This window comes from Lacerta agilis, chromosome Z, assembly GCF_009819535.1.
Source record: "Lacerta agilis isolate rLacAgi1 chromosome Z, rLacAgi1.pri, whole genome shotgun sequence".
In the NCBI taxonomy this organism is placed as follows: Eukaryota; Metazoa; Chordata; class Lepidosauria; order Squamata; family Lacertidae; genus Lacerta; species Lacerta agilis.
Genome location: NC_046331.1, coordinates 29,577,339 through 29,589,012, shown reverse-complemented (window position 1 = coordinate 29,589,012; position 11,674 = coordinate 29,577,339).

Here is an 11,674-nt window from a genome sequence, read left to right as displayed (position 1 = left end):
ATTGCTTTTTTATGTATAGATATAACAACAATGCATCAACAAAAGGGACAAGAAATAGAACTCCCATTCCTGCCCATCTTCTTCAGCAACTGTTTGGACATTTCATGCTGTTTCTTCAGTCCACAGAGCAGCTCCATTAGTCCCACAAAATATCCAGTCATGTCAGGTCAATCCTGTCTTGAAAGACTCATGGATAGCTGGCAGCCTTCTGACACCAGCCTGCATATTTATATAAACTAACAAAGCAAAACTGCATTTCACCAAAACCAGCAGAACTGTCCTGATTTCGCAATGCTCGCTTCTCGCTTTCCGTTAGTCTATCATAATTCTAGGGAAGGTGGTGCCATCACACAGTAATGTTTTGCCGTCACCATTCTTGCCACTACTACTAATAATAAAAAATGTTATTAAATCTGTCTTCACACATACCCTCCAACATTTCTCTGATGAAAATAGGGACGTCCCATTCCATAATGATAATTTTACTATTTATACCCCACACATCTTACTGGGTAGCCCCCAGTGGTGTAGGAAGGTGGGGGCGTTGAGAGCAGCACGCCCCCTGTTCCAGACGGTTCCAGACGGGGGGGGGTGACACTCGGCGCCACCCCCACCCCCCGGTGACTGCCAAGCTGCCGCCCGGCACCACTTCCGTGCAACGGCTGCTCGCGCGGTAACTCTCTGAGCCTTACATGTTGCCGCACGGACGGGGTGCCACCCGCACCTGGCATCCGGGACGGACTGTGCAAGTGCGGAATCCCTCACAGACTGCGCATGTGCGCACTTGCACAGTCCGTCTCGGATGCCAGGCACGAGCAACCACCACTCGGACGGGCTGAGGCAGCCCACATGTGCGGCTGCTTGCGCCCGGCAGCCCGGACAGACTGCACTCCATAGCAGGCATGCGTCATGACGTCACGATGCACATGCGCTACAGAGCCCCCACGTTTGCCGCTCCGAGCAGCAAAGCGGCTCCATACGCCACTGGTTTCCCCAGCCACTCTGGGCGGTTTCCAACATATATAAAAACATAATAAAACATTAAACATTTTTTAAAAAAACTTTCCGTATAGAGGATTGCCTTCAGATGGCTCAGGGGTCAGATAATTCCATACCCTCCAACAGTTCTATAATGAAAATATGAATATTGTCCCTGGAAAATATGGACATTTGGAGGGTCTTTCTCACTAACCTGAGGGAGGGGGCCATTCCAGCACAGAGCAGCTTCCTTTGTTATACTAACAACCAATACATAGGCCATTAACTCATGAAGAAGCTTGCCTAGCTAGTTCAGCAATGGAGACCTCCTTTGGGTTTTAACCCCTGTTGGAGCCCAGACCCCAAGAATTACAAAGGACTCAGGAATCATGCAGGCACCCCTCACCCCCCCCTCACAATATAAATGCCCCAACATTTCCAGATAAAAAGCACCCTCTGGAGTCTGCAAATTTTATTTTATTTGTTTATATGCAGCTTGATCAAAAGAATATCTCTAAGCAGTTCACTTAAATCATTTTAAAATGTTCATTTAAAAATAGCAATAAAAATAGATATTAAAAACAGTAGACATATTATCAAAATATAGATATAATTCAAGTTGTGGCTGTTTTAAGGGCAAACTGGAGTAGAAATGGAGTGAATAATATTTCTTGTACACTTGTGGTCACTTATAAGAAATGAAACATAAATTTCTACTTTTACCAGTCTCTTAATTGCTGCTCAGTATCTGCAGTCGATAACCTTGGATCATACAGATAATTTGAATTCCTGTCATCTTCTGTTTAAATTCTTCATTGATTTCCTTAAAGGCACATTTCTAGTCTTTATTATTGTGCATTTTCTTGTTTCTTAAATAATGTATTCAACTGCTTTATCTAACAAAATTGAATATCTGGGTAGGCTCACCTAATCAAGAATTTTTTAAGCTGGTGGCATAGAGGAGTCGTGTAGGGAGGATTTAGAGGTGTTTTATCATTTTTCTCCCTGTCACTTTTCTGCTCAAAATAAAACACAAGCTGCTCTCCTCAGGTACAGGGCTAGGTAAGGGCTATTAGGTATCTAGTGTGATACTCAGGGGTGGGGGAAGGCTGCTGGAAGGCAGCTTCAAGCAGAAAATGTGTATTGGGGAAAGAGTTAATACTGAAACTGAGCCGATTAGAATCATAGAATTGTAGAGCTAGAAGGAACTCCAGAAGTCATCTAGTCCAACCCCCTGCAATGTGGGGGTGGGAGGTCTCTTATCTTGAGGTCCAAGAGAGAAGTCTGAGGAGGAGGGGGGAGTTGTTGTAAGGAGGCTACAACCTAAGAAGCACCAGTCTAATTTTAAAAGTGCTTTTAAAGTCAGCAAAGAGGCCAAAGGTACAGGGATAGCCTGGGAATCTGGAGTTCCCTTGCTCAATCTCTTATAACCCCTCATGCAAAACCCTCTCTGCAAAACAAAACAAAACAAAACAAAATTAAAAAAAATCCTTCCAGTAGCACCTTAAAGACCAACTAAGTTTGTTCTAAGTTGGTCTTTAAGGTGCTACTGGAAGGAATTTTTTATTTTATTTTGTTTTGACTATGGCAGACCAACACGGCTACCTACCTGTAACCCTCTCTGCAAGCTGTTTTAAATTGTTTTTAATATTGTTTTTAATGGTGGAACCCACCCCTGGACTTTAGGGTGAAAGGTATGTAATGAAGAAGAAGAAGAAGAAGAAGAAGAAGAAGAAGAAGAAGAAGAAGAAGAAGAAGGAGGAGGAGGAGGAGGAGAAGAAGAAGAAGAAGAAGAAGAAGAAGAAGAAGAAGAAGAAGAAGAAGAAGAAGAAGAAGAAGAAGAAGAAGAAGAAGAAGAAGAAGAATTTCACCCAAACTTCCAACAGCTTAAGCAGGACAATTATTTTATGCTACCACTTCTTGTAGTCCTGCTGAAAGGTAACAATCGTTTAGTTTTTAAAGTGCAACATAGATGTAGTTTTGGCGATGGACATAGGAAACCTGGGCTTAGATCGCTGCTCTGACTTGATGGTTGCTGGATGGTCTTGGGCCAGCCAACCTACTTTCTTCATCCCACAAAAAAAAAGAATAATTGCAGCCTTAGGGGGCTGATTTATATTTTAAACAAATTCTCTGGGCTTCTGCAATGCATTTTGCCTCACGTGTGTGTGTGTGTGTGTGTGTGTGTGTGTTTAAGCATGAACAGAAACCCAGAATTCTTATAAACAGGCAAGCAGCGAAAAAGCTGTATTGGAAAAACAGGGCTGTTTTTCACTTCTTGGCACTTCTCTTGTTCATAACTCCAATAACCTTCTGAAAACAGTTTAATAAAATTACCTGCTCCTGGAATCCCCTAAGAGTAGGAGGGGCACTGTACTGTTTCGCTGCGATGCTCCACCATCTCCATATGTTGATTTGATTAATTGCAGAGAGGGGGGAGGGTAGGAGAACTAAAAAGCAAGAATGCGAGAGAAAGTAAAAACAACAAACAACAACCACTGTCAGCTCACTTTTGCAAACAGGCACTGAGCTCCATATAAATGAACTACTGGCAGGCAAGAGTTAGTCTTCCAAGACCAGCAGTGGGAAAACCTTTTTATCCTGTTGAGGGATGCATTCCCAGGTGTGCAGACATGTGTCCAATTTGTGTTGGGGGGCGGGGCGGATGCCCATATATGCCAGTGGTGCAGAGGGCTAAAGTCAGAGACCAAGGTGGAGAGAGCCATCCCTCCCCCACCCCTCTTTCCCTCCATCCAGCAGGCTGCCAGGTGAAAGACATGTGGCTTTTGCTAGTCTGATTGCTTGAAAAGAACCATAGGACTCTACAGTAGGTTGCCCACCCATTCCCTAGACTAGGGATGGGGAACTTCAGGTCTTGGGCGATGGGGTAATTAATCCCTCTGTGCCTCTCAGTCTGACCCTCAGGACTTTCCTCAGGTGACACACTCTCTCCCCAGGTAACACCCCTCAGTGGTCCCACTCCACAGCCTCTGCCAGCTCTCTTGTCTGGGCTGGAATAAGTTTACCTTTTTGACCAAACAAGGAACAGTTCCTTGAAGTCCTGGTATGGCTTTAATTTCATCACTTCAATGCGAACAGACCCTCCAAGTGTCCCTATTTTCCAGGGACGTCCCTGATTTAGAGAAGCCGTCCCAGTTTCTGATTTGATCCTGGAATGTTCCTCTTTTCCTTAGGGCATCCCTATTTTCACTGGGGAAACATTGGCGCTTGAGTGTATGTGAGGTGGCCTAGAAGCAGGCAGAGGTCAGAGAGACAAAGCCATGCATGGTTTCTGTTTGAATCCAAGGCTGTGACTGTGGGAGAAGCAAGACCTTCTCTGGGGTGTTAATACTGTGAGCCCCTCCATTGTAGGCTCAGGCTGTATATATGTGTAAATAAACCATATATCATAAAGACATCACAGTCTCTGCTGTCTCTCATTCCGAGGAAATTGGGACCCCTGGAATCTCACACCACTCTAAGATTGGAGTGCCATGCAACAGAATGCATTTCACACTTATCTGCTTTTGCACTTCCACAAAAATTGTGACTTCAACCATCATCCTTGAAAACATCAACTTATTTAAATAAATAAAATAAAAGGTGTAGCCCTTGGAGACTACTTTTCATCTGGAAATGTTTAGGCATTGGAATGTGTGGTTTTCCCTTTTATCAGTGTTGGTCTGCCTTAGTCAAAACAAAATTAAAAATTAAAAAAAATTCCTTCCAGTAGCACCTTAGAGACCAACTAAGTTTGTTCTTGGTATGAGCTTTCGTGTGCATGTATCTGAAGAAGTGTGCATGCACACGAAAGCTCATACCAAGAACAAACTTAGTTGGTCTCCAAGGTGCTACTGGAAGGAATTTTTTATTTTTTATTTTGTTTTGTAAGTATATTTGTTTACTTATAAGGGCGTGCTCTGCCCTAAGGACGTGCTCTATGGGGAGCTGGCTTCAGGCACCAGGTCCATTGCCAGACCATCTCTGAATCACAAAGATGTCTGCAAATGATAGGCAGATAGGTTGTGCATCCATGGCAGTGACTAAAGAAGGAATAACAGCTGAGAACAGCCCAGAGAGAAGAAATGCTGTGCAGCAGCACAACCAGACACCTTCATCTGCCACAAGACATGTCTCCCCTGTATCCCTCTTTACAGCCACAGTAGGAGTTGTATCCTTCCAACAGTTTGACTTCAGACCCAATGGTGCATTCCTCCATTGTCTCCGGAGACAGACAGATGCCAACAACCCGTAAAGGAGGAGGAAATCTTTTAGCCCATCTTGCTGGGGTGTCTACTAGTATGTTACAGTTAGCTGAGAACCTACATTTCCCATGCACAAACATTGCAGATTTATTACAAATTTCTTTTTCTTGTTTTAAAAAGTTTAATGTGTGCACTTGCCTCAAGTTCCTTTGCAATTAATGGGGGGGGGGGAGAGACATAAGCTCTAGGCTTGACAGTGCAGCCCTATATATGTCTGCTCCATCGAAAGGAAGTCTTGTTAGTTCAACGGGGCTTGCTCCTAGGTAAGCAAATATAGGATTGCCATTTAAAAAGTGTTGGTTTCAGGGGGATTTTATTTGATTATTTCTTTTTCAGTGGCAAATAGCAATACATTAACCAACATTTCACTACACAAGTCAACGTATACCAGAAAGGTGAACTATTTCCCCCAAGAAATCAGCCTTGAAATGTGGATGCAAAGCAGCCCTAATCTGCATAAACGTTGCATCCATTTAAGCATTTCCCACACTTTCTCTTAAGAACACAGGCTAAACTTGGCAGGCTGTCATTATGAATAAACAGGCCTATGTTTAACCTGGATCCAACCCACAAACACGTGATAAGAGTTTGTATAATGTCTGATTTAACAGATGCTTCTCCCATTTGCAGTCTTGCCAAAGTGCTTTCGCTGCTTAATCTGGCCAAAATAATCCATCTGAATCCAGTTAAAGCGTCTAAATCCTCTTCCCTGTGATCATCTTTGAGGGCTGGGAACCGTTCCCCCCTCTTTGCAGACACTTATTGGACAAATCATTTACTTCCCTTAAATCTGTCATTGATCAGACTGAGCCAATTTGGGTGCTTAAGTACGACAGGACCAATTTCTCCTCCTGTGTCTCATCTCCAGAAACTGCCAGCAGAAGATCCCTTCCACTTGGTGTTGGAAAGTCACCACCACTCCATGCCAGAGAGAATACTCAGTGTTGACTGAGTAGGTCAGGGGTAGGCAACCTAAGGCCCAGGGGCCAGATGCGGCCCAATTGCCTTCTCAGTCCAGCCCACAGACGGTACGGGAATCAGCGTGTTTATACATGAGTAGAATGTGTCCTTTTATTTAAAATGCATCTCTGGGTGATTTGTGGGGCATAGAAATTCGTTCATTCCCCCCCCCCAAAAAAAATAGTCTGGCCCACCACATACTGTAGTTTAGACCACAGTGCCACCCGCGTCCCTACCCCAGACTAGAGGCAGCATTAAGTGCATATTTGCATTTAACATATACTTTTCTAAATTAACTGGGATCGCAGCAGACAGGGAGGGGAAGTTTAAACGTTACTTCTGTTGGTTTGGTCCTGTTGCAAATTCCTCTCCAGAAACTCTTATTTGCATTAGGATGAAATCTCCCATCAGCATGAAATAGCAGCTGTGGAGCATAGCTGTCAACTTTTCCCTTTTCTTGTGAGGAATCCTATTCGGAATAAGGTAATTTCCCTTTAAAAAGGGGAAAGGTTGATAGCTATGCTGTGGAGGTTCATAAGAACCACAGCAAAGGAGGGCAGGGTTAATTTTTTTCCTCCACATCTGCTGTTATTCCAAGAACTATCACACTCAATCAGCTTCTCTCTCTCTCTCTCTCTCTCTCTCTCTCTCTCTCTCTCTCTCTCTCATCTAGTTATGGGTTTGTAGGTGCTAAGTTCTTGGGTCCAGTAATAGAATTTAATTAGGGCTTGCATGTTAAAATTGCGTGTCAGACTACCAGTTGTCAGAATGTTAACTAGACCCATGTGTATTACAGTGGTACCTCAGGTTACAGACGCTTCAGGTTACACACTCCGCTATCCCAGAAATAACGCTTCAGGATAAGAACAGAAATCATGCTCTGGTGGCACAGCGGCAGCGGGAGGCCCCATTAGCTAAAATGGTGCTTCAGGTTAAGAACAGCTTCAGGTTAAGAACAGAACTCCGGAACGAATTAAGTACGTAACCAGAGGTACCACTGTACTGTGTATTAAGCGGTGTGTTTGGACCCACTCCTAAGACTCAGGAATTAGCATGTGTGGAGGGCTTATGAAGCTGGACAAACTTCCTGAACTGTTTATTAGACACCTCTTTAATCCTAGGGAATCAACATGAGTTAAGTGTTAATTGAGTCAGACTAATTTACCTTGAGGTAATAGCCTGGGATAAGGATCCATTAGAACCATAAAGGATTAAAGGAGTGGGGCCTCTCCCTATGTTAGAAAAGACTAGAGCTTAGCCTCAGCAAAGTTAGAGTAAACTGCACATAATGTGACCTAGGAAGGCAAGCTGCAGAGCAGGGATTCTTCTGCGTCTTTGGGAGAAGCTAGAAGCTCTTGGGACGTGAGTGCTGTGAGCCCCTGCATCGTAGGATCAGGTTGTATATATGTGTGAATAAACAATATGCCATAAAGTCTCTGGTGTCCTTCATTGTCCAACAGGAAACAGAAACCCCAGATAAGCACCTGGAACTTCCCAGAATCTTGCACTGCTGTGGATATTGGGGTGGCATGTAACAATATAATACACACATTAAATGCAAGGAAGTACTCAATGCCTCATCTAATTTGGAATCAAATAAATATGTAAAATGTTTCCTGTGCTCATGTGGGGGGAGGTATGTGGGTGTGGATGTGGATCTGCAGGACAAAACGAGAAGTAGGAGCTCAAAAATCCATTTGGTGAAGGATCCACTGCACAATGTCTGGATATAAGAGCTGAGGCTATGTGTGCATTAAAAAAAAAAAAAAAAACCCACCGATCAGCTTTCTTTTCATTTTGCTGTCCCCTTTCCTTCACTCACTCCATGCACTGCTGACACCAGCCTGGCTCCTCTACTCCTCATCCATCTTTCCATGTTGCGTTTCGAGGAAAAGGATCAAACCATGACAAGAGCATGGTTTAGACACCGCGGTAAAGGACTGATCTCCTTCCTGACAGCTAATGCCATCAGGGACTGTCAAACAGAGTCTTCTATGAAAAGTGTTTCTGCTTCTTCTTCTTTTTTAAAAGTCGTAAGGAAAGGAATGTTCTGAAAAACGAATGTCTCCTGACATCCAGTTATTTTAATGCTTTGTCTGATTTCTCCTCCCGTTAAATATTCATTTAGCTATGTTTCTTACACAGTTGTCATTGTTACTTATATTCTGCATTAGGTTGAATATTATATTATGCATTCGTATTCTGCCGCGTTGCTGTGCCATGCCTGTACCTGCTCCCACAAAAGGTTAAAAGCAGTTTTTGCAGGTGTGGTGATTTAGTCTTGGCAGGGGTAAAAGGGTTAAACATCCCTTACCCTTTTGTCACAGCTAGACCCCCCCTCCCGGATGCTTTAAATAAATAAAAGGAGATTAAAAGGTCAGAGCATCTCACATGTTATGCTTGATTTGACCCTAAGCCTGGAGACCAACATCCTTTCAGATGGAGAAATGAACTAATGTAGAGTTGGGTACAGCGGCAGCAGTTTCTGTCACCAAACCTTGCACAGGTTCCATTGCTGACCGGTGCCTAATGGTAGGCTGAGAGAGGAGAGGCTGGCCGGTAGTAGGCAGAGGCAGAGCCAACAGCAGATGGAGTCAATTCTCCTTTTGCCCACATCCTCGTCCCTGCTGAGTGCAACAAAAAGATTGCAGAGGAGGAAGCTGATTGGCAAGGCTACCCACCCCCTGTGGACTGGCTTGTAAATAGGAATGCAGGTGGGCTTCAAGGAGCTGGGACTGAAGTTAGTGGGGCACTGGCCCCATTTTTGTCCTAATGGCACCTGCCTTCACTGACACTTTTGTTACAGAATGTCTGAAATTAGCCCATGCACCCAAGCCGAATCCCAGTGTCCGCTGCTCCCCAGTGCAGTTGCCAGAAAAGGAAAGGAACTGTGCCCTTTGCTGCAACCTCCTGCCCTGAGTTCTACAAAGACAACACTGAGACGAAGGAGAAGGAGGAACCTAGCAGCTAGGGACACCTCCTGGACAGGCTGTAAGCAGGAAGGCAGGCAGGTGGGGTCTGGCTAAGGGCAGACTGAGGTTGGTGGGGCAGTGGCGTGATTTGCCCTAAAAGACCACCCTCCACTGCCTCTGAGCATGCTGTGATGGGTGACTGATTTCGTGTTGGACAGTCCAGACTGGTGTGCACCACACTAATTGCTCATTGCAGACAACCAGGGTTTTGCCTCACTGCATAGATCACAAAGTGAAGCAGTGCAAAGGTGCCATGTATTAATTATCAGCTGAGCACACTAGCCAATCCCAGCTTATGTATGCATATAGCATCTTGACTTCTGAGCTGGAGCTGACGTGTCGGTTGCTAAGAGCAGCACCAGCATCCTTGTTCTATGCCTTGGTTATCTTTAGAGCCATGGCTATGCCAGTCTGGCCCATACCTCTGGCCCCTATTCGGCTTGTATTGGCCTCACTCTTGCCTCTTGGGAACACACTTTTATCTAGGCACCAAGAAAGGAAGGTGGACCACGGGTAATGGCAATGGCAAGGTGTCATGGACTGGATGGATGCAGAGGAATGATGGGAGGAACCAGCTCGGGAACTCTCAAGGAAAGAAGGCTACCATTAGAACCCAGGGATTGGTGGTGGGGCAACAATGAGTGGTCATGGGGGAAAGGATTGGGAAGAGGAGGTGTTGGAAGCTGAAGAGGTAACGGGGCTTAGTGAGCTAGGAGAGTCTGCGGCAGAGAGAAGTCCAGAATCAGAAGCTGGAGCAGGAGAGTAGGAAGAGGGACATTAAGAGGCAGAGATGGGTCAGGCTGGTGAAAAGTCATGGGTGTCTCTCCTTTCCCTGCTGTGACAAGCTCCCTTCCCACCTGGTCACCCACAACCAGGAGAGGCGTGAAAAGGGCGGAGGAGAGGCTGACTGCACACAGGCGCAGTTTCCGATCGCTTGCAAAAAGCCCTGGAGAGGAGAACACTTAGATGGCTGTGAGGAGGCAAAGACTTCCAGTCTTGGCAACTGATTTCATGGAGTAAAGAATGAGCTGCTGTGCTCATTAGACCTGACACTCAGAGAAGTCTGTGGAGATCATGTTTTTGCTAATGAAGAGTTAACTCCAACTTTTAACTGTGTGATTACTGACCAGCAGGCTCCTGTGACACAAGGACATTCAGGAGCGTTTGTGTCAATGGCTCTAGATTGAGGGTGTGCTGGACTATTGCTGAACTGAGGCAGCCTCATGATTGCCATGGATGCCATGAAGTCCCAAGCCAGCCCATTTGAGGCAACTTTGGCATGGATATTGGAGTCCCCCAGCACCACCGCGTGAGGAAGGTAGTTTCTGGAGAGGCTAATTGGCAACTTAAATGCCTTAAATTGCATCCCCTGCCCATTCCACTCGTAAATGATGCTAATAGTCCAGTCATTGGTTCTCCATAACATTTGTGCTTTCTAATCAAGCTGCCAACACACATAAATGGGCACTTAATTAATTTTGATCTTAACATTAAACTATTACCTCTGCTCAGTCTTCGGGGAGAGACATTAATAACCCTGGTTCAGAAGCCTCCTCTGTGCCCAATGGTGGAAGGAGAGCAGAGTCACCAGGCACATCCAAAGCAGGTGCGAAGTGCCCAGTACACCATATGAACCGGCTGTGAGATCAAAACCTCAGTTCTAAGAGCCACACCTGATGTTGGAGAAGGTGTGCAGTGTGTTCGCATTTCTGGCTTCCTGGTGCCTTTAAGCATAGGGATAGTGAGCCAGTGGCCCTGTGGATGTTGCTGGACTACAAATCCCATCATCCCTGACAGCAGGCCAAGCTGGAAAGAACTGGTGGGAGTTGGAGTCCCAGCAACATGTGCAGAGAGCAAAACGTTCCCCATGCACGTTCTGGCAGCTTTTTGAGAAGGAAGCACTTGGGACATCTTCAGGCGGAGGTTACCTCTGAGAAGGAATGGTCAAATATATCAATTTCAGTTTATCAAAGCTTTTTTATGTTTCCAAGCTTAAGTTCAGTCCTCCACATTTCTGCACCAGTTTTTCTTTTTTTCAGTTCTTATGAAGATGCACCAGCATTTTTGTGAAAAGTTCTCCTGCTATGCATAATTTTATATGCAATCTGACTATAATACACATTTTTGCAAAGCAATTTCCCCTAATATAATGCATTTTTGTAAGTTATATCCACTAATATGTGCATTGCCATAGTATATGCGTTGTTGTACATTGCACTGCAAGCTTTACATTAGAATAGATTTTGAAGGATAGCTATGTTTCAGTTCATAAAGTCTTTCAGAAAATGAGAATTGGGCAAGTTGTCCTTCAAATGCAAACTGATTTGCATTCCCTACCTTCCCCTAGGTAAAGGTAAAGGGACCCCTGACCATTAGGTCCAGTCGCGGACGACTCTGGGGTTGCGGCGCTCATCTCGCTCTATAGGCCGAGGGAGCTGGCGTACAGCTTCCGGGTCATGTGGCTAGCATGACTAAGCCACTCTGAAACTCACTTACAGA